The sequence below is a fragment of the Rhinoderma darwinii genome, chromosome 1 (genome assembly GCF_050947455.1).
Source record: "Rhinoderma darwinii isolate aRhiDar2 chromosome 1, aRhiDar2.hap1, whole genome shotgun sequence".
Taxonomy (NCBI): domain Eukaryota; kingdom Metazoa; phylum Chordata; class Amphibia; order Anura; family Rhinodermatidae; genus Rhinoderma; species Rhinoderma darwinii.
In genome coordinates this window covers 410,995,403-411,014,984 of record NC_134687.1, presented here as the reverse complement: position 1 = coordinate 411,014,984, position 19,582 = coordinate 410,995,403, and the positions used below count along the sequence as shown (strand labels likewise).

Below are 19,582 nucleotides of genomic sequence, written 5' to 3'. Positions count from 1 at the left end.
CCCCAAAAAATCGACTCTTGACATGTTTGTTTTTGCTACCAATCTGGAGAGGCAGAGATTTTCTGTAAGTCAGGATGGCCGAGTGGTCTAAGGCGCTGCGTTTAGGTTGCAGTCTCCCCAGGAGGCGTGGGTTCAAATCCCACTTCTGACAGCTCATCTTTTCTTAAACATTCTTCGCAGTCATTCCGTCAGTGTTGGTGAAATATTAGTAAAAAAATGACGTCGGTATACGCCCCAAAACATTAGACTCTTCAGATAACTGTTTCGGCATCCAATCTTTAAAAATTGCACTTTTGTGTAGGTTAGGATGACCGACCGGTCTCTCTTGAATTTGTGGATTTAAATCCCACTTTTGAACACTCATATTTTCTTAGCATGATATAATGTCAGGTCTAAGACTCATAAAGTAATGACGCATTTTCCTTGAGCTCCTCCGCTATCCTGGTAAAATCCTCGCCAACTCCCTGTAAAGACTTCTACAGACTCAACACCAGACCTGGGACAATTCTGCATTCAGTACTATTGAGTGATAGTGCAGCTATTCTGTTGCCCAATTTCTATGCAGCTGAGTACGGCGATGAGAGGAGTCCTTTTGCTAATAGCATTTACCCACTGCAACCGTGTAAGTTGTGGCAATATTTGAGACACGGGGCCACATCCTGGGCCTGGCTACAGAACATGGCCTAGCTCCACTACTGTGCACTCCATAGCTCCAAGAGACCAGCCCGAGCCACTTATATACATGTGGCTTTGTATTAGTGGGAGTTTGGAGCCAAATTAATTCTAGCACTTGTAAAACTGTCAGAGAAACCCCATCCCTGACGAACACCTGCAGAACACACCAGTTACGCGGCTTAATCTAAATTCTGATAAAGAGAAGTGCTCCACACCCAACAGTCAGGTGCAGTAGATACCTTTTTTAGTACCACGACTTTCACAACACTCCTTTCTGCCAACTTTTTTAACCTTGATCATATTCTCTACCAACTCTAAATTCTCATGATCCCCATATCTCTAACAGGACCCTAAATATAAGTGAACAATGTAAAACAATTCATATCCCTCTGCTTACTTGAGTGAATGTTATAGAGAATCCTACACCACTGCCTTACTCCTGGGTACCTCCCAGGGGGATTTCTCTATATTTTCAAGATCAAGCAAGTAAAAGGGTCTTCAAGGACTTCTTTTTGCAACACTGTAATCATAAACCAATAAATACAAGACGGAAATGGACAAGAAACAGTTCTAATCTTTCAATTCATCATCCCCAAAAAATCGACTCTTGACATGTTTGTTTTTGCTACCAATCTGGAGAGGCAGAGATTTTCTGTAAGTCAGGCTGGCCGAGTGGTCTAAGGCGCTGCGTTTAGGTTGCAGTCTCCCCAGGAGGCGTGGGTTCAAATCCCACTTCTGACAGCTCATCTTTTCTTAAACATTCTTCGCAGTCATTCCGTCAGTGTTGGTGAAATATCAGTAAAAAAATGATGTCGGTATACGCCCCAAAACATTAGACTCTTCAGATAACTGTTTCAGCATCCAATCTTTAAAAATTGCACTTTTGTGTAGGTTAGGATGACCGACCGGTCTCTCTTGAATTCGTGGATTTAAATCCCACTTTTGAACACTCATATTTTCTTAGCATGATATAATGTCAGGTCTAAGACTCATAAAGTAATGACGCATTTTCCTTGAGCTCCTCCGCTATCCTGGTAAAATCCTCGCCAACTCCCTGTAAAGACTTCTACAGACTCAACACCAGACCTGGGACAATTCTGCATTCAGTACTATTGAGTGATAGTGCAGCTATTCTGTTGCCCAATTTCTATGCAGCTGAGTACGGCGATGAGAGGAGTCCTTTTGCTAATAGCATTTACCCACTGCAACCGTGTAAGTTGTGGCAATATTTGAGACACGGGGCCACATCCTGGGCCTGGCTACAGAACATGGCCTAACTCCACTACTGTGCACTCCATAGCTCCAAGAGACCAGCCCGAGCCACTTATATACATGTGGCTTTGTATTAGTGGGAGTTTGGAGCCAAATTAATTCTAGCACTTGTAAAACTGTCAGAGAAACCCCATCCCTGACGAACACCTGCAGAACACACCAGTTACGCGGCTTAATCTAAATTCTGATAAAGAGAAGTGCTCCACACCCAACAGTCAGGTGCAGTAGATACCTTTTTTAGTACCACGACTTTCACAACACTCCTTTCTGCCAACTTTTTTAACCTTGATCATATTCTCTACCAACTCTAAATTCTCATGATCCCCATATCTCTAACAGGACCCTAAATTTAAGTGAACAATGTAAAACAATTCATATCCCTCTGCTTACTTGAGTGAATGTTATAGAGAATCCTACACCACTGCCTTACTCCTGGGTACCTCCCAGGGGGATTTCTCTATATTTTCAAGATCAAGCAAGTAAAAGGGTCTTCAAGGACTTCTTTTTGCAACACTGTAATCATAAACCAATAAATACAAGACGGAAATGGACAAGAAACAGTTCTAATCTTTCAATTCATCATCCCCAAAAAATCGACTCTTAACATGTTTGTTTTTGCTACCAAACTGGAGAGGCAGAGATTTTCTGTAAGTCAGGATGGCCGAGTGGTCTAAGGCGCTGCGTTTAGGTCGCAGTCTCCCCTGGAGGCGTGGGTTCAAATCCCACTTCTGACAGCTCATCTTTTCTTAAACATTCTTCGCAGTCATTCCGTCAGTGTTGGTGAAATATCAGTAAAAAAATGATGTTGGTATACGCCCCAAAACATTAGACTCTTCAGATAACTGTTTCAGCATCCAATCTTTAAAAATTGCACTTTTGTGTAGGTTAGGATGACCGACCGGTCTCTCTTGAATTCGTGGATTTAAATCCCACTTTTGAACACTCATATTTTCTTAGCATGATATAATGTCAGGTCTAAGACTCATAAAGTAATGACGCATTTTCCTTGAGCTCCTCCGCTATCCTGGTAAAATCCTCGCCAACTCCCTGTAAAGACTTCTACAGACTCAACACCAGACCTGGGACAATTCTGCATTCAGTACTATTGAGTGATAGTGCAGCTATTCTGTTGCCCAATTTCTATGCAGCTGAGTACGGCGATGAGAGGAGTCCTTTTGCTAATAGCATTTACCCACTGCAACCGTGTAAGTTGTGGCAATATTTGAGACACGGGGCCACATCCTGGGCCTGGCTACAGAACATGGCCTAACTCCACTACTGTGCACTCCATAGCTCCAAGAGACCAGCCCGAGCCACTTATATACATGTGGCTTTGTATTAGTGGGAGTTTGGAGCCAAATTAATTCTAGCACTTGTAAAACTGTCAGAGAAACCCCATCCCTGACGAACACCTGCAGAACACACCAGTTACGCGGCTTAATCTAAATTCTGATAAAGAGAAGTGCTCCACACCCAACAGTCAGGTGCAGTAGATACCTTTTTTAGTACCACGACTTTCACAACACTCCTTTCTGCCAACTTTTTTAACCTTGATCATATTCTCTACCAACTCTAAATTCTCATGATCCCCATATCTCTAACAGGACCCTAAATTTAAGTGAACAATGTAAAACAATTCATATCCCTCTGCTTACTTGAGTGAATGTTATAGAGAATCCTACACCACTGCCTTACTCCTGGGTACCTCCCAGGGGGATTTCTCTATATTTTCAAGATCAAGCAAGTAAAAGGGTCTTCAAGGACTTCTTTTTGCAACACTGTAATCATAAACCAATAAATACAAGACGGAAATGGACAAGAAACAGTTCTAATCTTTCAATTCATCATCCCCAAAAAATCGACTCTTAACATGTTTGTTTTTGCTACCAAACTGGAGAGGCAGAGATTTTCTGTAAGTCAGGATGGCCGAGTGGTCTAAGGCGCTGCGTTTAGGTCGCAGTCTCCCCTGGAGGCGTGGGTTCAAATCCCACTTCTGACAGCTCATCTTTTCTTAAACATTCTTCGCAGTCATTCCGTCAGTGTTGGTGAAATATCAGTAAAAAAATGATGTCGGTATACGCCCCAAAACATTAGACTCTTCAGATAACTGTTTCAGCATCCAATCTTTAAAAATTGCACTTTTGTGTAGGTTAAGATGACCGACCGGTCTCTCTTGAATTCGTGGATTTAAATCCCACTTTTGAACACTCATATTTTCTTAGCATGATATAATGTCAGGTCTAAGACTCATAAAGTAATGACGCATTTTCCTTGAGCTCCTCCGCTATCCTGGTAAAATCCTCGCCAACTCCCTGTAAAGACTTCTACAGACTCAAAACCAGACCTGGGACAATTCTGCATTCAGTACTATTGAGTGATAGTGCAGCTATTCTGTTGCCCAATTTCTATGCAGCTGAGTACGGCGATGAGAGGAGTCCTTTTGCTAATAGCATTTACCCACTGCAACCGTGTAAGTGGTGGCAATATTTGAGACACGGGGCCACATCCTGGGCCTGGCTACAGAACATGGCCTAACTCCACTACTGTGCACTCCATAGCTCCAAGAGACCAGCCCGAGCCACTTATATACATGTGGCTTTGTATTAGTGGGAGTTTGGAGGCAAATTAATTCTAGCACTTGTAAAACTGTCAGAGAAACCCCATCCCTGACGAACACCTGCAGAACACACCAGTTACGCGGCTTAATCTAAATTCTGATAAAGAGAAGTGCTCCACACCCAACAGTCAGGTGCAGTAGATACCTTTTTTAGTACCACGACTTTCACAACACTCCTTTCTGCCAACTTTTTTAACCTTGATCATATTCTCTACCAACTCTAAATTCTCATGATCCCCATATCTCTAACAGGACCCTAAATATAAGTGAACAATGTAAAACAATTCATATCCCTCTGCTTACTTGCGTGAATGTTATAGAGAATCCTACACCACTGCCTTACTCCTGGGTACCTCCCAGGGGGATTTCTCTATATTTTCAAGATCAAGCAAGTAAAAGGGTCTTCAAGGACTTCTTTTTGCAACACTGTAATCATAAACCAATAAATACAAGACGGAAATGGACAAGAAACAGTTCTAATCTTTCAATTCATCATCCCCAAAAAATCGACTCTTAACATGTTTGTTTTTGCTACCAAACTGGAGAGGCAGAGATTTTCTGTAAGTCAGGATGGCCGAGTGGTCTAAGGCGCTGCGTTTAGGTCGCAGTCTCCCCTGGAGGCGTGGGTTCAAATCCCACTTCTGACAGCTCATCTTTTCTTAAACATTCTTCGCAGTCATTCCGTCAGTGTTGGTGAAATATCAGTAAAAAAATGATGTCGGTATACGCCCCAAAACATTAGACTCTTCAGATAACTGTTTCGGCATCCAATCTTTAAAAATTGCACTTTTGTGTAGGTTAGGATGACCGACCGGTCTCTCTTGAATTTGTGGATTTAAATCCCACTTTTGAACACTCATATTTTCTTAGCATGATATAATGTCAGGTCTAAGACTCATAAAGTAATGACGCATTTTCCTTGAGCTCCTCCGCTATCCTGGTAAAATCCTCGCCAACTCCCTGTAAAGACTTCTACAGACTCAACACCAGACCTGGGACAATTCTGCATTCAGTACTATTGAGTGATAGTGCAGCTATTCTGTTGCCCAATTTCTATGCAGCTGAGTACGGCGATGAGAGGAGTCCTTTTGCTAATAGCATTTACCCACTGCAACCGTGTAAGTTGTGTCAATATTTGAGACACGGGGCCACATCCTGGGCCTGGCTACAGAACATCGCCTAGCTCCACTACTGTGCACTCCATAGCACCAAGAGACCAGCCCGAGCCACTTATATACATGTGGCTTTGTATTAGTGGGAGTTTGGAGCCAAATTAATTCTAGCACTTGTAAAACTGTCAGAGAAACCCCATCCCTGACGAACACCTGCAGAACACACCAGTTACGCGGCTTAATCTAAATTCTGATAAAGAGAAGTGCTCCACACCCAACAGTCAGGTGCAGTAGATACCTTTTTTAGTACCACGACTTTCACAACACTCCTTTCTGCCAACTTTTTTAACCTTGATCATATTCTCTACCAACTCTAAATTCTCATGATCCCCATATCTCTAACAGGACCCTAAATATAAGTGAACAATGTAAAACAATTCATATCCCTCTGCTTACTTGAGTGAATGTTATAGAGAATCCTACACCACTGCCTTACTCCTGGGTACCTCCCAGGGGGATTTCTCTATATTTTCAAGATCAAGCAAGTAAAAGGGTCTTCAAGGACTTCTTTTTGCAACACTGTAATCATAAACCAATAAATACAAGACGGAAATGGACAAGAAACAGTTCTAATCTTTCAATTCATCATCCCCAAAAAATCGACTCTTAACATGTTTGTTTTTGCTACCAATCTGGAGAGGCAGAGATTTTCTGTAAGTCAGGCTGGCCGAGTGGTCTAAGGTGCTGCGTTTAGGTCGCAGTCTCCCCTGGAGGCGTGGGTTCAAATCCCACTTCTGACAGCTCATCTTTTCTTAAACATTCTTCGCAGTCATTCCGTCAGTGTTGGTGAAATATCAGTAAAAAAATGATGTCGGTATACGCCCCAAAACATTAGACTCTTCAGATAACTGTTTCGGCATCCAATTTTTAAAAATTGCACTTTTGTGTAGGTTAGGATGACCGACCGGTCTCTCTTGAATTTGTGGATTTAAATCCCACTTTTGAACACTCATATTTTCTTAGCATGATATAATGTCAGGTCTAAGACTCATAAAGTAATGACGCATTTTCCTTGAGCTCCTCCGCTATCCTGGTAAAATCCTCGCCAACTCCCTGTAAAGACTTCTACAGACTCAACACCAGACCTGGGACAATTCTGCATTCAGTACTATTGAGTGATAGTGCAGCTATTCTGTTGCCCAATTTCTATGCAGCTGAGTACGGCGATGAGAGGAGTCCTTTTGCTAATAGCATTTACCCACTGCAACCGTGTAAGTTGTGGCAATATTTGAGACACGGGGCCACATCCTGGGCCTGGCTACAGAACATGGCCTAGCTCCACTACTGTGCACTCCATAGCTCCAAGAGACCAGCCCGAGCCACTTATATACATGTGGCTTTGTATTAGTGGGAGTTTGGAGCCAAATTAATTCTAGCACTTGTAAAACTGTCAGAGAAACCCCATCCCTGACGAACACCTGCAGAACACACCAGTTACGCGGCTTAATCTAAATTCTGATAAAGAGAAGTGCTCCACACCCAACAGTCAGGTGCAGTAGATACCTTTTTTAGTACCACGACTTTCACAACACTCCTTTCTGCCAACTTTTTTAACCTTGATCATATTCTCTACCAACTCTAAATTCTCATGATCCCCATATCTCTAACAGGACCCTAAATATAAGTGAACAATGTAAAACAATTCATATCCCTCTGCTTACTTGAGTGAATGTTATAGAGAATCCTACACCACTGCCTTACTCCTGGGTACCTCCCAGGGGGATTTCTCTATATTTTCAAGATCAAGCAAGTAAAAGGGTCTTCAAGGACTTCTTTTTGCAACACTGTAATCATAAACCAATAAATACAAGACGGAAATGGACAAGAAACAGTTCTAATCTTTCAATTCAACATCCCCAAAAAATCGACTCTTAACATGTTTGTTTTTGCTACCAAACTGGAGAGGCAGAAATTTTTTGTAAGTCAGGATGGCCGAGTGGTCTAAGGCGCTGCGTTTAGGTCGCAGTCTCCCCTGGAGGCGTGGGTTCAAATCCCACTTCTGACAGCTCATCTTTTCTTAAACATTCTTCGCAGTCATTCCGTCAGTGTTGGTGAAATATCAGTAAAAAAATGATGTCGGTATACGCCCCAAAACATTAGACTCTTCAGATAACTGTTTCTGCATCCAATCTTTAAAAATTGCACTTTTGTGTAGGTTAGGATGACCGACCGGTCTCTCTTGAATTTGTGGATTTAAATCCCACTTTTGAACACTCAAATTTTCTTAGCATGATATAATGTCAGGTCTAAGACTCATAAAGTAATGACGCATTTTCCTTGAGCTCCTCCGCTATCCTGGTAAAATCCTCGCCAACTCCCTGTAAAGACTTCTACAGACTCAACACCAGACCTGGGACAATTCTGCATTCAGTACTATTGAGTGGTAGTGCAGCTATTCTGTTGCCCAATTTCTATGCAGCTGAGTACGGCGATGAGAGGAGTCCTTTTGCTAATAGCATTTACCCACTGCAACCGTGTAAGTTGTGGCAATATTTGAGACACGGGGCCACATCCTGGGCCTGGCTACAGAACATGGCCTAACTCCACTACTGTGCACTCCATAGCTCCAAGAGACCAGCCCGAGCCACTTATATACATGTGGCTTTGTATTAGTGGGAGTTTGGAGCCAAATTAATTCTAGCACTTGTAAAACTGTCAGAGAAACCCCATCCCTGACGAACACCTGCAGAACACACCAGTTACGCGGCTTAATCTAAATTCTGATAAAGAGAAGTGCTCCACACCCAACAGTCAGGTGCAGTAGATACCTTTTTTAGTACCACGACTTTCACAACACTCCTTTCTGCCAACTTTTTTAACCTTGATCATATTCTCTACCAACTCTAAATTCTCATGATCCCCATATCTCTAACAGGACCCTAAATATAAGTGAACAATGTAAAACAATTCATATCCCTCTGCTTACTTGAGTGAATGTTATAGAGAATCCTACACCACTGCCTTACTCCTGGGTACCTCCCAGGGGGATTTCTCTATATTTTCAAGATCAAGCAAGTAAAAGGGTCTTCAAGGACTTCTTTTTGCAACACTGTAATCATAAACCAATAAATACAAGACGGAAATGGACAAGAAACAGTTCTAATCTTTCAATTCATCATCCCCAAAAAATCGACTCTTAACATGTTTGTTTTTGCTACCAAACTGGAGAGGCAGAGATTTTCTGTAAGTCATTATGGCTGAGTGGTCTAAGGTGCTGCGTTTAGGTCGCAGTCTCCCCTGGAGGCGTGGGTTCAAATCCCACTTCTGACAGCTCATCTTTTCTTAAACATTCTTCGCAGTCATTCCGTCAGTGTTGGTGAAATATCAGTAAAAAAATGATGTCGGTATACGCCCCAAAACATTAGACTCTTCAGATAACTGTTTCGGCATCCAATCTTTAAAAATTGCACTTTTGTGTAGGTTAGGATGACCGACCGGTCTCTCTTGAATTTGTGGATTTAAATCCCACTTTTGAACACTCATATTTTCTTAGCATGATATAATGTCAGGTCTAAGACTCATAAAGTAATGACGCATTTTCCTTGAGCTCCTCCGCTATCCTGGTAAAATCCTCGCCAACTCCCTGTAAAGACTTCTACAGACTCAACACCAGACCTGGGACAATTCTGCATTCAGTACTATTGAGTGATAGTGCAGCTATTCTGTTGCCCAATTTCTATGCAGCTGAGTACGGCGATGAGAGGAGTCCTTTTGCTAATAGCATTTACCCACTGCAACCGTGTAAGTTGTGGCAATATTTGAGACACGGGGCCACATCCTGGGCCTGGCTACAGAACATGGCCTAACTCCACTACTGTGCACTCCATAGCTCCAAGAGACCAGCCCGAGCCACTTATATACATGTGGCTTTGTATTAGTGGGAGTTTGGAGCCAAATTAATTCTAGCACTTGTAAAACTGTCAGAGAAACCCCATCCCTGACGAACACCTGCAGAACACACCAGTTACGCGGCTTAATCTAAATTCTGATAAAGAGAAGTGCTCCACACCCAACAGTCAGGTGCAGTAGATACCTTTTTTAGTACCACGACTTTCACAACACTCCTTTCTGCCAACTTTTTTAACCTTGATCATATTCTCTACCAACTCTAAATTCTCATGATCCCCATATCTCTAACAGGACCCTAAATATAAGTGAACAATGTAAAACAATTCATATCCCTCTGCTTACTTGAGTGAATGTTATAGAGAATCCTACACCACTGCCTTACTCCTGGGTACCTCCCAGGGGGATTTCTCTATATTTTCAAGATCAAGCAAGTAAAAGGGTCTTCAAGGACTTCTTTTTGCAACACTGTAATCATAAACCAATAAATACAAGACGGAAATGGACAAGAAACAGTTCTAATCTTTCAATTCATCATCCCCAAAAAATCGACTCTTAACATGTTTGTTTTTGCTACCAAACTGGAGAGGCAGAGCATTTTTGTAAGTCAGGATGGCTGAGTGGTCTACGGCGCTGCGTTTAGGTCGCAGTCTCCCCTGGAGGTGTGGGTTCAAATCTCACTTCTGACAGCTCATCTTTTCTTAAACATTCTTCGCAGTCATTCCGTCAGTGTTGGTGAAATATCAGTAAAAAAATGATGTCGGTATACGCCCCAAAACATTAGACTCTTCAGATAACTGTTTCGGCATCCAATCTTTAAAAATTGCACTTTTGTGTAGGTTAGGATGACCGACCGGTCTCTCTTGAATTTGTGGATTTAAATCCCACTTTTGAACACTCATATTTTCTTAGCATGATATAATGTCAGGTCTAAGACTCATAAAGTAATGACGCATTTTCCTTGAGCTCCTCCGCTATCCTGGTAAAATCCTCGCCAACTCCCTGTAAAGACTTCTACAGACTCAACACCAGACCTGGGACAATTCTGCATTCAGTACTATTGAGTGATAGTGCAGCTATTCTGTTGCCCAATATCTATGCAGCTGAGTACGGCGATGAGAGGAGTCCTTTTGCTAATAGCATTTACCCACTGCAACCGTGTAATATTTGAGACACGGGGCCACATCCTGAGCCTGGCTACAGAACATGGCCTAGCTCCACTACTGTGCACTCCATAGCACCAAGAGACCAGCCCGAGCCACTTATATACATGTGGCTTTGTATTAGTGGGAGTTTGGAGCCAAATTAATTCTAGCACTTGTAAAACTGTCAGAGAAACCCCATCCCTGACGAACACCTGCAGAACACACCAGTTACGCGGCTTAATCTAAATTCTGATAAAGAGAAGTGCTCCACACCCAACAGTCAGGTGCAGTAGATACCTTTTTTAGTACCACGACTTTCACAACACTCCTTTCTGCCAACTTTTTTAACCTTGATCATATTCTCTACCAACTCTAAATTCTCATGATCCCCATATCTCTAACAGGACCCTAAATATAAGTGAACAATGTAAAACAATTCATATCCCTCTGCTTACTTGAGTGAATGTTATAGAGAATCCTACACCACTGCCTTACTCCTGGGTACCTCCCAGGGGGATTTCTCTATATTTTCAAGATCAAGCAAGTAAAAGGGTCTTCAAGGACTTCTTTTTGCAACACTGTAATCATAAACCAATAAATACAAGACGGAAATGGACAAGAAACAGTTCTAATCTTTCAATTCATCATCCCCAAAAAATCGACTCTTAACATGTTTGTTTTTGCTACCAATCTGGAGAGGCAGAGATTTTCTGTAAGTCAGGCTGGCCGAGTGGTCTAAGGCGCAGCGTTTAGGTCGCAGTCTCCCCTGGAGGCGTGGGTTCAAATCCCACTTCTGACAGCTCATCTTTTCTTAAACATTCTTCGCAGTCATTCCGTCAGTGTTGGTGAAATATCAGTAAAAAAATGATGTCGGTATACGCCCCAAAACATTAGACTCTTCAGATAACTGTTTCGGCATCCAATTTTTAAAAATTGCACTTTTGTGTAGGTTAGGATGACCGACCGGTCTCTCTTGAATTTGTGGATTTAAATCCCACTTTTGAACACTCATATTTTCTTAGCATGATATAATGTCAGGTCTAAGACTCATAAAGTAATGACGCATTTTCCTTGAGCTCCTCCGCTATCCTGGTAAAATCCTCGCCAACTCCCTGTAAAGACTTCTACAGACTCAACACCAGACCTGGGACAATTCTGCATTCAGTACTATTGAGTGATAGTGCAGCTATTCTGTTGCCCAATTTCTATGCAGCTGAGTACGGCGATGAGAGGAGTCCTTTTGCTAATAGCATTTACCCACTGCAACCGTGTAAGTTGTGGCAATATTTGAGACACGGGGCCACATCCTGAGCCTGGCTACAGAACATGGCCTAGCTCCACTACTGTGCACTCCATAGCACCAAGAGACCAGCCCGAGCCACTTATATACATGTGGCTTTGTATTAGTGGGAGTTTGGAGCCAAATTAATTCTAGCACTTGTAAAACTGTCAGAGAAACCCCATCCCTGACGAACACCTGCAGAACACACCAGTTACGCGGCTTAATCTAAATTCTGATAAAGAGAAGTGCTCCACACCCAACAGTCAGGTGCAGTAGATACCTTTTTTAGTACCACGACTTTCACAACACTCCTTTCTGCCAACTTTTTTAACCTTGATCATATTCTCTACCAACTCTAAATTCTCATGATCCCCATATCTCTAACAGGACCCTAAATATAAGTGAACAATGTAAAACAATTCATATCCCTCTGCTTACTTGAGTGAATGTTATAGAGAATCCTACACCACTGCCTTACTCCTGGGTACCTCCCAGGGGGATTTCTCTATATTTTCAAGATCAAGCAAGTAAAAGGGTCTTCAAGGACTTCTTTTTGCAACACTGTAATCATAAACCAATAAATACAAGACGGAAATGGACAAGAAACAGTTCTAATCTTTCAATTCATCATCCCCAAAAAATCGACTCTTAACATGTTTGTTTTTGCTACCAATCTGGAGAGGCAGAGATTTTCTGTAAGTCAGGCTGGCCGAGTGGTCTAAGGCGCAGCGTTTAGGTCGCAGTCTCCCCTGGAGGCGTGGGTTCAAATCCCACTTCTGACAGCTCATCTTTTCTTAAACATTCTTCGCAGTCATTCCGTCAGTGTTGGTGAAATATCAGTAAAAAAATGATGTCGGTATACGCCCCAAAACATTAGACTCTTCAGATAACTGTTTCGGCATCCAATTTTTAAAAATTGCACTTTTGTGTAGGTTAGGATGACCGACCGGTCTCTCTTGAATTTGTGGATTTAAATCCCACTTTTGAACACTCATATTTTCTTAGCATGATATAATGTCAGGTCTAAGACTCATAAAGTAATGACGCATTTTCCTTGAGCTCCTCCGCTATCCTGGTAAAATCCTCGCCAACTCCCTGTAAAGACTTCTACAGACTCAACACCAGACCTGGGACAATTCTGCATTCAGTACTATTGAGTGATAGTGCAGCTATTCTGTTGCCCAATTTCTATGCAGCTGAGTACGGCGATGAGAGGAGTCCTTTTGCTAATAGCATTTACCCACTGCAACCGTGTAAGTTGTGGCAATATTTGAGACACGGGGCCACATCCTGGGCCTGGCTACAGAACATGGCCTAGCTCCACTACTGTGCACTCCATAGCTCCAAGAGACCAGCCCGAGCCACTTATATACATGTGGCTTTGTATTAGTGGGAGTTTGGAGCCAAATTAATTCTAGCACTTGTAAAACTGTCAGAGAAACCCCATCCCTGACGAACACCTGCATAACACACCAGTTACGCGGCTTAATCTAAATTCTGATAAAGAGAAGTGCTCCACACCCAACAGTCAGGTGCAGTAGATACCTTTTTTAGTACCACGACTTTCACAACACTCCTTTCTGCCAACTTTTTTAACCTTGATCATATTCTCTACCAACTCTAAATTCTCATGATCCCCATATCTCTAACAGGACCCTAAATATAAGTGAACAATGTAAAACAATTCATATCCCTCTGCTTACTTGAGTGAATGTTATAGAGAATCCTACACCACTGCCTTACTCCTGGGTACCTCCCAGGGGGATTTCTCTATATTTTCAAGATCAAGCAAGTAAAAGGGTCTTCAAGGACTTCTTTTTGCAACACTGTAATCATAAACCAATAAATACAAGACGGAAATGGACAAGAAACAGTTCTAATCTTTCAATTCATCATCCCCAAAAAATCGACTCTTAACATGTTTGTTTTTGCTACCAAACTGGAGAGGCAGAGCATTTTTGTAAGTCAGGATGGCTGAGTGGTCTACGGCGCTGCGTTTAGGTCGCAGTCTCCCCTGGAGGTGTGGGTTCAAATCTCACTTCTGACAGCTCATCTTTTCTTAAACATTCTTCGCAGTCATTCCGTCAGTGTTGGTGAAATGTTAGTAAAAAAATGATGTCGGTATACGCCCCAAAACATTAGACTCTTCAGATAACTGTTTTGGCATCCAATCTTTAAAAATTGCACTTTTGTGTAGGTTAGGATGACCGACCGGTCTCTCTTGAATTTTTGGATTTAAATCCCACTTTTGAACACTCATATTTTCTTAGCATGATATAATGTCAGGTCTAAGACTCATAAAGTAATGACGCATTTTCCTTGAGCTCCTCCGCTATCCTGGTAAAATCCTCGCCAACTCCCTGTAAAGACTTCTACAGACTCAACACCAGACCTGGGACAATTCTGCATTCAGTACTATTGAGTGATAGTGCAGCTATTCTATTGCCCAATTTCTATGCAGCTGAGTACGGCGATGAGAGGAGTCCTTTTGCTAATAGCATTTACCCACTGCAACCGTGTAAGTTGTGGCAATATTTGAGACACGGGGCCACATCCTGGGCCTGGCTACAGAACATGGCCTAGCTCCACTACTGTGCACTCCATAGCTCCAAGAGACCAGCCCGAGCCACTTATATACATGTGGCTTTGTATTAGTGGGAGTTTGGAGCCAAATTAATTCTAACACTTGTAAAACTGTCAGACAAACCCCATCCCTGACAAACACCTGCAGAACACACCAGTTACGCGGCTTAATCTAAATTCTGATAAAGAGAAGTGCTCCACACCCAACAGTCAGGTGCAGCAGATACCTTTTTTAGTACCACGACTTTCACAACACTCCTTTCTGCCAACTTTTTTAACCTTGATCATATTCTCTACCAACTCTAAATTCTCATGATCCCCATATCTCTAACAGGACCCTAAATATAAGTGAACAATGTAAAACAATTCATATCCCTCTGCTTACTTGAGTGAATGTTATAGAGAATCCTACACCACTGCCTTACTCCTGGGTACCTCCCAGGGGGATTTCTCTACATTTTCAAGATCAAGCAAGTAAAAGGGTCTTCAAGGACTTCTTTTTGCAACACTGTAATCATAAACCAATAAATACAAGACGGAAATGGACAAGAAACAGTTCTAATCTTTCAATTCAACATCCCCAAAAAATCGACTCTTAACATGTTTGTTTTTGCTACCAAACTGGAGAGGCAGAGATTTTTTGTAAGTCAGGATGGCCGAGCGGTCTAAGGCGCTGCGTTTAGGTCGCAGTCTCCCCTGGAGGCGTGGGTTCAAATCCCACTTCTGACAGCTCATCTTTTCTTAAACATTCTTCGCAGTCATTCCGTCAGTGTTGGTGAAATATCAGTAAAAAAATGATGTCGGTATACGCCCCAAAACATTAGACTCTTCAGATAACTGTTTCGGCATCCAATTTTTAAAAATTGCACTTTTGTGTAGGTTAGGATGACCGACCGGTCTCTCTTGAATTTGTGGATTTAAATCCCACTTTTGAACACTCATATTTTCTTAGCATGATATAATGTCAGGTCTAAGACTCGTAAAGTAATGACGCATTTTCCTTGAGCTCCTCCGCTATCCTGGTAAAATCCTCGCCAACTCCCTGTAAAGACTTCTACAGACTCAACACCAGACCTGGGACAATTCTGCATTCAGTACTATTGAGTGATAGTGCAGCTATTCTGTTGCCCAATTTCTATGCAGCTGAGTACGGCGATGAGAGGAGTCCTTTTGCTAATAGCATTTACCCACTGCAACCGTGTAAGTTGTGGCAATATTTGAGACACGGGGCCACATCCTGGGCCTGGCTACAGAACATGGCCTAGCTCCACTACTGTGCACTCCATAGCTCCAAGAGACCAGCCCGAGCCACTTATATACATGTGGCTTTGTATTAGTGGGAGTTTGGAGCCAAATTAATTCTAGCACTTGTAAAACTGTCAGAGAAACCCCATCCCTGACGAACACCTGCAGAACACACCAGTTACGCGGCTTAATCTAAATTCTGATAAAGAGAAGTGCTCCACACCCAACAGTCAGGTGCAGTAGATACCTTTTTAGTACCACGACTTTCACAACACTCCTTTCTGCCAACTTTTTTAACCTTGATCATATTCTCTACCAACTCTAAATTCTCATGATCCCCATATCTCTAACAGGACCCTAAATATAAGTGAACAATGTAAAACAATTCATATCCCTCTGCTTACTTGAGTGAATGTTATAGAGAATCCTACACCACTGCCTTACTCCTGGGTACCTCCCAGGGGGATTTCTCTATATTTTCAAGATCAAGCAAGTAAAAGGGTCTTCAAGGACTTCTTTTTGCAACACTGTAATCATAAACCAATAAATACAAGACGGAAATGGACAAGAAACAGTTCTAATCTTTCAATTCAACATCCCCAAAAAATCGACTCTTAACATGTTTGTTTTTGCTACCAAACTGGAGAGGCAGAAATTTTTTGTAAGTCAGGATGGCCGAGTGGTCTAAGGCGCTGCGTTTAGGTCGCAGTCTTCCCTGGAGGTGTGGGTTCAAATCCCACTTCTGACAGCTCATCTTTTCTTAAACATTCTTCGCAGTCATTCCGTCAGTGTTGGTGAAATATCAGTAAAAAAATGATGTCGGTATACGCCCCAAAACATTAGACTCTTCAGATAACTGTTTCTGCATCCAATCTTTAAAAATTGCACTTTTGTGTAGGTTAGGATGACCGACCGGTCTCTCTTGAATTTGTGGATTTAAATCCCACTTTTGAACACTCAAATTTTCTTAGCATGATATAATGTCAGGTCTAAGACTCATAAAGTAATGACGCATTTTCCTTGAGCTCCTCCGCTATCCTGGTAAAATCCTCGCCAACTCCCTGTAGAGACTTCTACAGACTCAACACCAGACCTGGGACAATTCTGCATTCAGTACTATTGAGTGATAGTGCAGCTATTCTGTTGCCCAATTTCTATGCAGCTGAGTACGGCGATGAGAGGAGTCCTTTTGCTAATAGCATTTACCCACTGCAACCGTGTAAGTTGTGGCAATATTTGAGACACGGGGCCACATCCTGGGCCTGGCTACAGAACATGGCCTAACTCCACTACTGTGCACTCCATAGCTCCAAGAGACCAGCCCGAGCCACTTATATACATGTGGCTTTGTATTAGTGGGAGTTTGGAGCCAAATTAATTCTAGCACTTGTAAAACTGTCAGAGAAACCCCATCCCTGACGAACACCTGCAGAACACACCAGTTACGCGGCTTAATCTAAATTCTGATAAAGAGAAGTGCTCCACACCCAACAGTCAGGTGCAGTAGATACCTTTTTTAGTACCACGACTTTCACAACACTCCTTTCTGCCAACTTTTTTAACCTTGATCATATTCTCTACCAACTCTAAATTCTCATGATCCCCATATCTCTAACAGGACCCTAAATATAAGTGAACAATGTAAAACAATTCATATCCCTCTGCTTACTTGAGTGAATGTTATAGAGAATCCTACACCACTGCCTTACTGCTGGGTACCTCCCAGGGGGATTTCTCTATATTTTCAAGATCAAGCAAGTAAAAGGGTCTTCAAGGACTTCTTTTTGCAACACTGTAATCATAAACCAATAAATACAAGACGGAAATGGACAAGAAACAGTTCTAATCTTTCAATTCATCATCCCCAAAAAATCGACTCTTAACATGTTTGTTTTTGCTACCAAACTGGAGAGGCAGAGATTTTCTGTAAGTCATTATGGCTGAGTGGTCTAAGGTGCTGCGTTTAGGTCGCAGTCTCCCCTGGAGGCGTGGGTTCAAATCCCACTTCTGACAGCTCATCTTTTCTTAAACATTCTTCGCAGTCATTCCGTCAGTGTTGGTGAAATATCAGTAAAAAAATGATGTCGGTATACGCCCCAAAACATTAGACTCTTCAGATAACTGTTTCGGCATCCAATCTTTAAAAATTGCACTTTTGTGTAGGTTAGGATGACCGACCGGTCTCTCTTGAATTTGTGGATTTAAATCCCACTTTTGAACACTCATATTTTCTTAGCATGATATAATGTCAGGTCTAAGACTCATAAAGTAATGACGCATTTTCCTTGAGCTCCTCCGCTATCCTGGTAAAATCCTCGCCAACTCCCTGTAAAGACTTCTACAGACTCAATACCAGACCTGGGACAATTCTGCATTCAGTACTATTGAGTGATAGTGCAGCTATTCTGTTGCCCAATTTCTATGCAGCTGAGTACGGCGATGAGAGGAGTCCTTTTGCTAATAGCATTTACCCACTGCAACCGTGTAAGTTGTGGCAATATTTGAGACACGGGGCCACATCCTGGGCCTGGCTACAGAACATGGCCTAACTCCACTACTGTGCACTCCATAGCTCCAAGAGACCAGCCCGAGCCACTTATATACATGTGGCTTTGTATTAGTGGGAGTTTGGAGCCAAATTAATTCTAGCACTTGTAAAACTGTCAGAGAAACCCCATCCCTGACGAACACCTGCATAACACACCAGTTACGCGGCTTAATCTAAATTCTGATAAAGAGAAGTGCTCCACACCCAACAGTCAGGTGCAGTAGATACCTTTTTTAGTACCACGACTTTCACAACACTCCTTTCTGCCAACTTTTTTAACCTTGATCATATTCTCTACCAACTCTAAATTCTCATGATCCCCATATCTCTAACAGGACCCTAAATATAAGTGAACAATGTAAAACAATTCATATCCCTCTGCTTACTTGAGTGAATGTTATAGAGAATCCTACACCACTGCCTTACTGCTGGGTACCTCCCAGGGGGATTTCTCTATATTTTCAAGATCAAGCAAGTAAAAGGGTCTTCAAGGACTTCTTTTTGCAACACTGTAATCATAAACCAATAAATACAAGACGGAAATGGACAAGAAACAGTTCTAATCTTTCAATTCAACATCCCCAAAAAATCGACTCTTAACATGTTTGTTTTTGCTACCAAACTGGAGAGGCAGAGATTTTTTGTAAGTCAGGGTGGCCGAGTGGTCTAAGGCGCTGCGTTTAGGTCGCAGTCTCCCCTGGAGGCGTGGGCTCAAATCGCACTTCTGACAGCTCATCTTTTCTTAAACATTATTCGCAGTCATTCCGTCAGTGTTGGTGAAATATCAGTAAAAAAATGATGTCGGTATACGCCCCAAAACATTAGACTCTTCAGATAACTGTTTCGGCATCCAATCTTTAAAAATTGCACTTTTGTGTAGGTTAGGATGACCGACCGGACTCTCTTGAATTTGTGGATTTAAATCCCACTTTTGAACACTCATATTTTCTTAGCATGATATAATGTCAGGTCTAAGACTCATAAAGTAATGACGCATTTTCCTTGAGCTCCTCCGCTATCCTGGTAAAATCCTCGCCAACTCCCTGTAAAGACTTCTACAGACTCAACACCAGACCTGGGACAATTCTGCATTCAGTACTATTGAGTGATAGTGCAGCTATTCTGTTGCCCAATTTCTATGCAGCTGAGTACGGCGATGAGAGGAGTCCTTTTGCTAATAGCATTTACCCACTGCAA

At 42.2% G+C, this 19,582-nt stretch overlaps 16 non-coding genes across 16 annotated transcripts; all 16 read left to right on the top strand.

Annotated features, from left to right (window-relative positions):
- Window positions 1-68: 68 nt before the first annotated feature.
- TRNAL-UAG (transfer RNA leucine (anticodon UAG)) lies at window positions 69-151 on the top strand. Its single transcript has one exon. It is a non-coding gene; the product is annotated as a tRNA-Leu (tRNA).
- A 1,182-nt stretch (window positions 152-1,333) lies between these two features.
- TRNAL-UAG (transfer RNA leucine (anticodon UAG)) lies at window positions 1,334-1,416 on the top strand. Its single transcript has one exon. It is a non-coding gene; the product is annotated as a tRNA-Leu (tRNA).
- A 1,182-nt stretch (window positions 1,417-2,598) lies between these two features.
- Window positions 2,599-2,681, top strand: TRNAL-UAG (transfer RNA leucine (anticodon UAG)). Its single transcript has one exon. It is a non-coding gene; the product is annotated as a tRNA-Leu (tRNA).
- Window positions 2,682-3,863: 1,182 nt separating this feature from the next.
- TRNAL-UAG (transfer RNA leucine (anticodon UAG)) lies at window positions 3,864-3,946 on the top strand. The gene has a single exon. It is a non-coding gene; the product is annotated as a tRNA-Leu (tRNA).
- A 1,182-nt stretch (window positions 3,947-5,128) lies between these two features.
- On the top strand, window positions 5,129-5,211 carry TRNAL-UAG (transfer RNA leucine (anticodon UAG)). The gene has a single exon. It is a non-coding gene; the product is annotated as a tRNA-Leu (tRNA).
- A 1,182-nt stretch (window positions 5,212-6,393) lies between these two features.
- On the top strand, window positions 6,394-6,476 carry TRNAL-UAG (transfer RNA leucine (anticodon UAG)). The gene has a single exon. It is a non-coding gene; the product is annotated as a tRNA-Leu (tRNA).
- A 1,182-nt stretch (window positions 6,477-7,658) lies between these two features.
- On the top strand, window positions 7,659-7,741 carry TRNAL-UAG (transfer RNA leucine (anticodon UAG)). The gene has a single exon. It is a non-coding gene; the product is annotated as a tRNA-Leu (tRNA).
- Window positions 7,742-8,923: 1,182 nt separating this feature from the next.
- TRNAL-UAG (transfer RNA leucine (anticodon UAG)) lies at window positions 8,924-9,006 on the top strand. Its single transcript has one exon. It is a non-coding gene; the product is annotated as a tRNA-Leu (tRNA).
- A 1,182-nt stretch (window positions 9,007-10,188) lies between these two features.
- Window positions 10,189-10,271, top strand: TRNAL-UAG (transfer RNA leucine (anticodon UAG)). Its single transcript has one exon. It is a non-coding gene; the product is annotated as a tRNA-Leu (tRNA).
- Window positions 10,272-11,443: 1,172 nt separating this feature from the next.
- On the top strand, window positions 11,444-11,526 carry TRNAL-UAG (transfer RNA leucine (anticodon UAG)). The gene has a single exon. It is a non-coding gene; the product is annotated as a tRNA-Leu (tRNA).
- A 1,182-nt stretch (window positions 11,527-12,708) lies between these two features.
- Window positions 12,709-12,791, top strand: TRNAL-UAG (transfer RNA leucine (anticodon UAG)). Its single transcript has one exon. It is a non-coding gene; the product is annotated as a tRNA-Leu (tRNA).
- Window positions 12,792-13,973: 1,182 nt separating this feature from the next.
- TRNAL-UAG (transfer RNA leucine (anticodon UAG)) lies at window positions 13,974-14,056 on the top strand. The gene has a single exon. It is a non-coding gene; the product is annotated as a tRNA-Leu (tRNA).
- Window positions 14,057-15,238: 1,182 nt separating this feature from the next.
- Window positions 15,239-15,321, top strand: TRNAL-UAG (transfer RNA leucine (anticodon UAG)). Its single transcript has one exon. It is a non-coding gene; the product is annotated as a tRNA-Leu (tRNA).
- Window positions 15,322-16,502: 1,181 nt separating this feature from the next.
- On the top strand, window positions 16,503-16,585 carry TRNAL-UAG (transfer RNA leucine (anticodon UAG)). The gene has a single exon. It is a non-coding gene; the product is annotated as a tRNA-Leu (tRNA).
- Window positions 16,586-17,767: 1,182 nt separating this feature from the next.
- On the top strand, window positions 17,768-17,850 carry TRNAL-UAG (transfer RNA leucine (anticodon UAG)). Its single transcript has one exon. It is a non-coding gene; the product is annotated as a tRNA-Leu (tRNA).
- A 1,182-nt stretch (window positions 17,851-19,032) lies between these two features.
- Window positions 19,033-19,115, top strand: TRNAL-UAG (transfer RNA leucine (anticodon UAG)). Its single transcript has one exon. It is a non-coding gene; the product is annotated as a tRNA-Leu (tRNA).
- The last annotated feature ends 467 nt before the right edge of the window (window positions 19,116-19,582 follow it).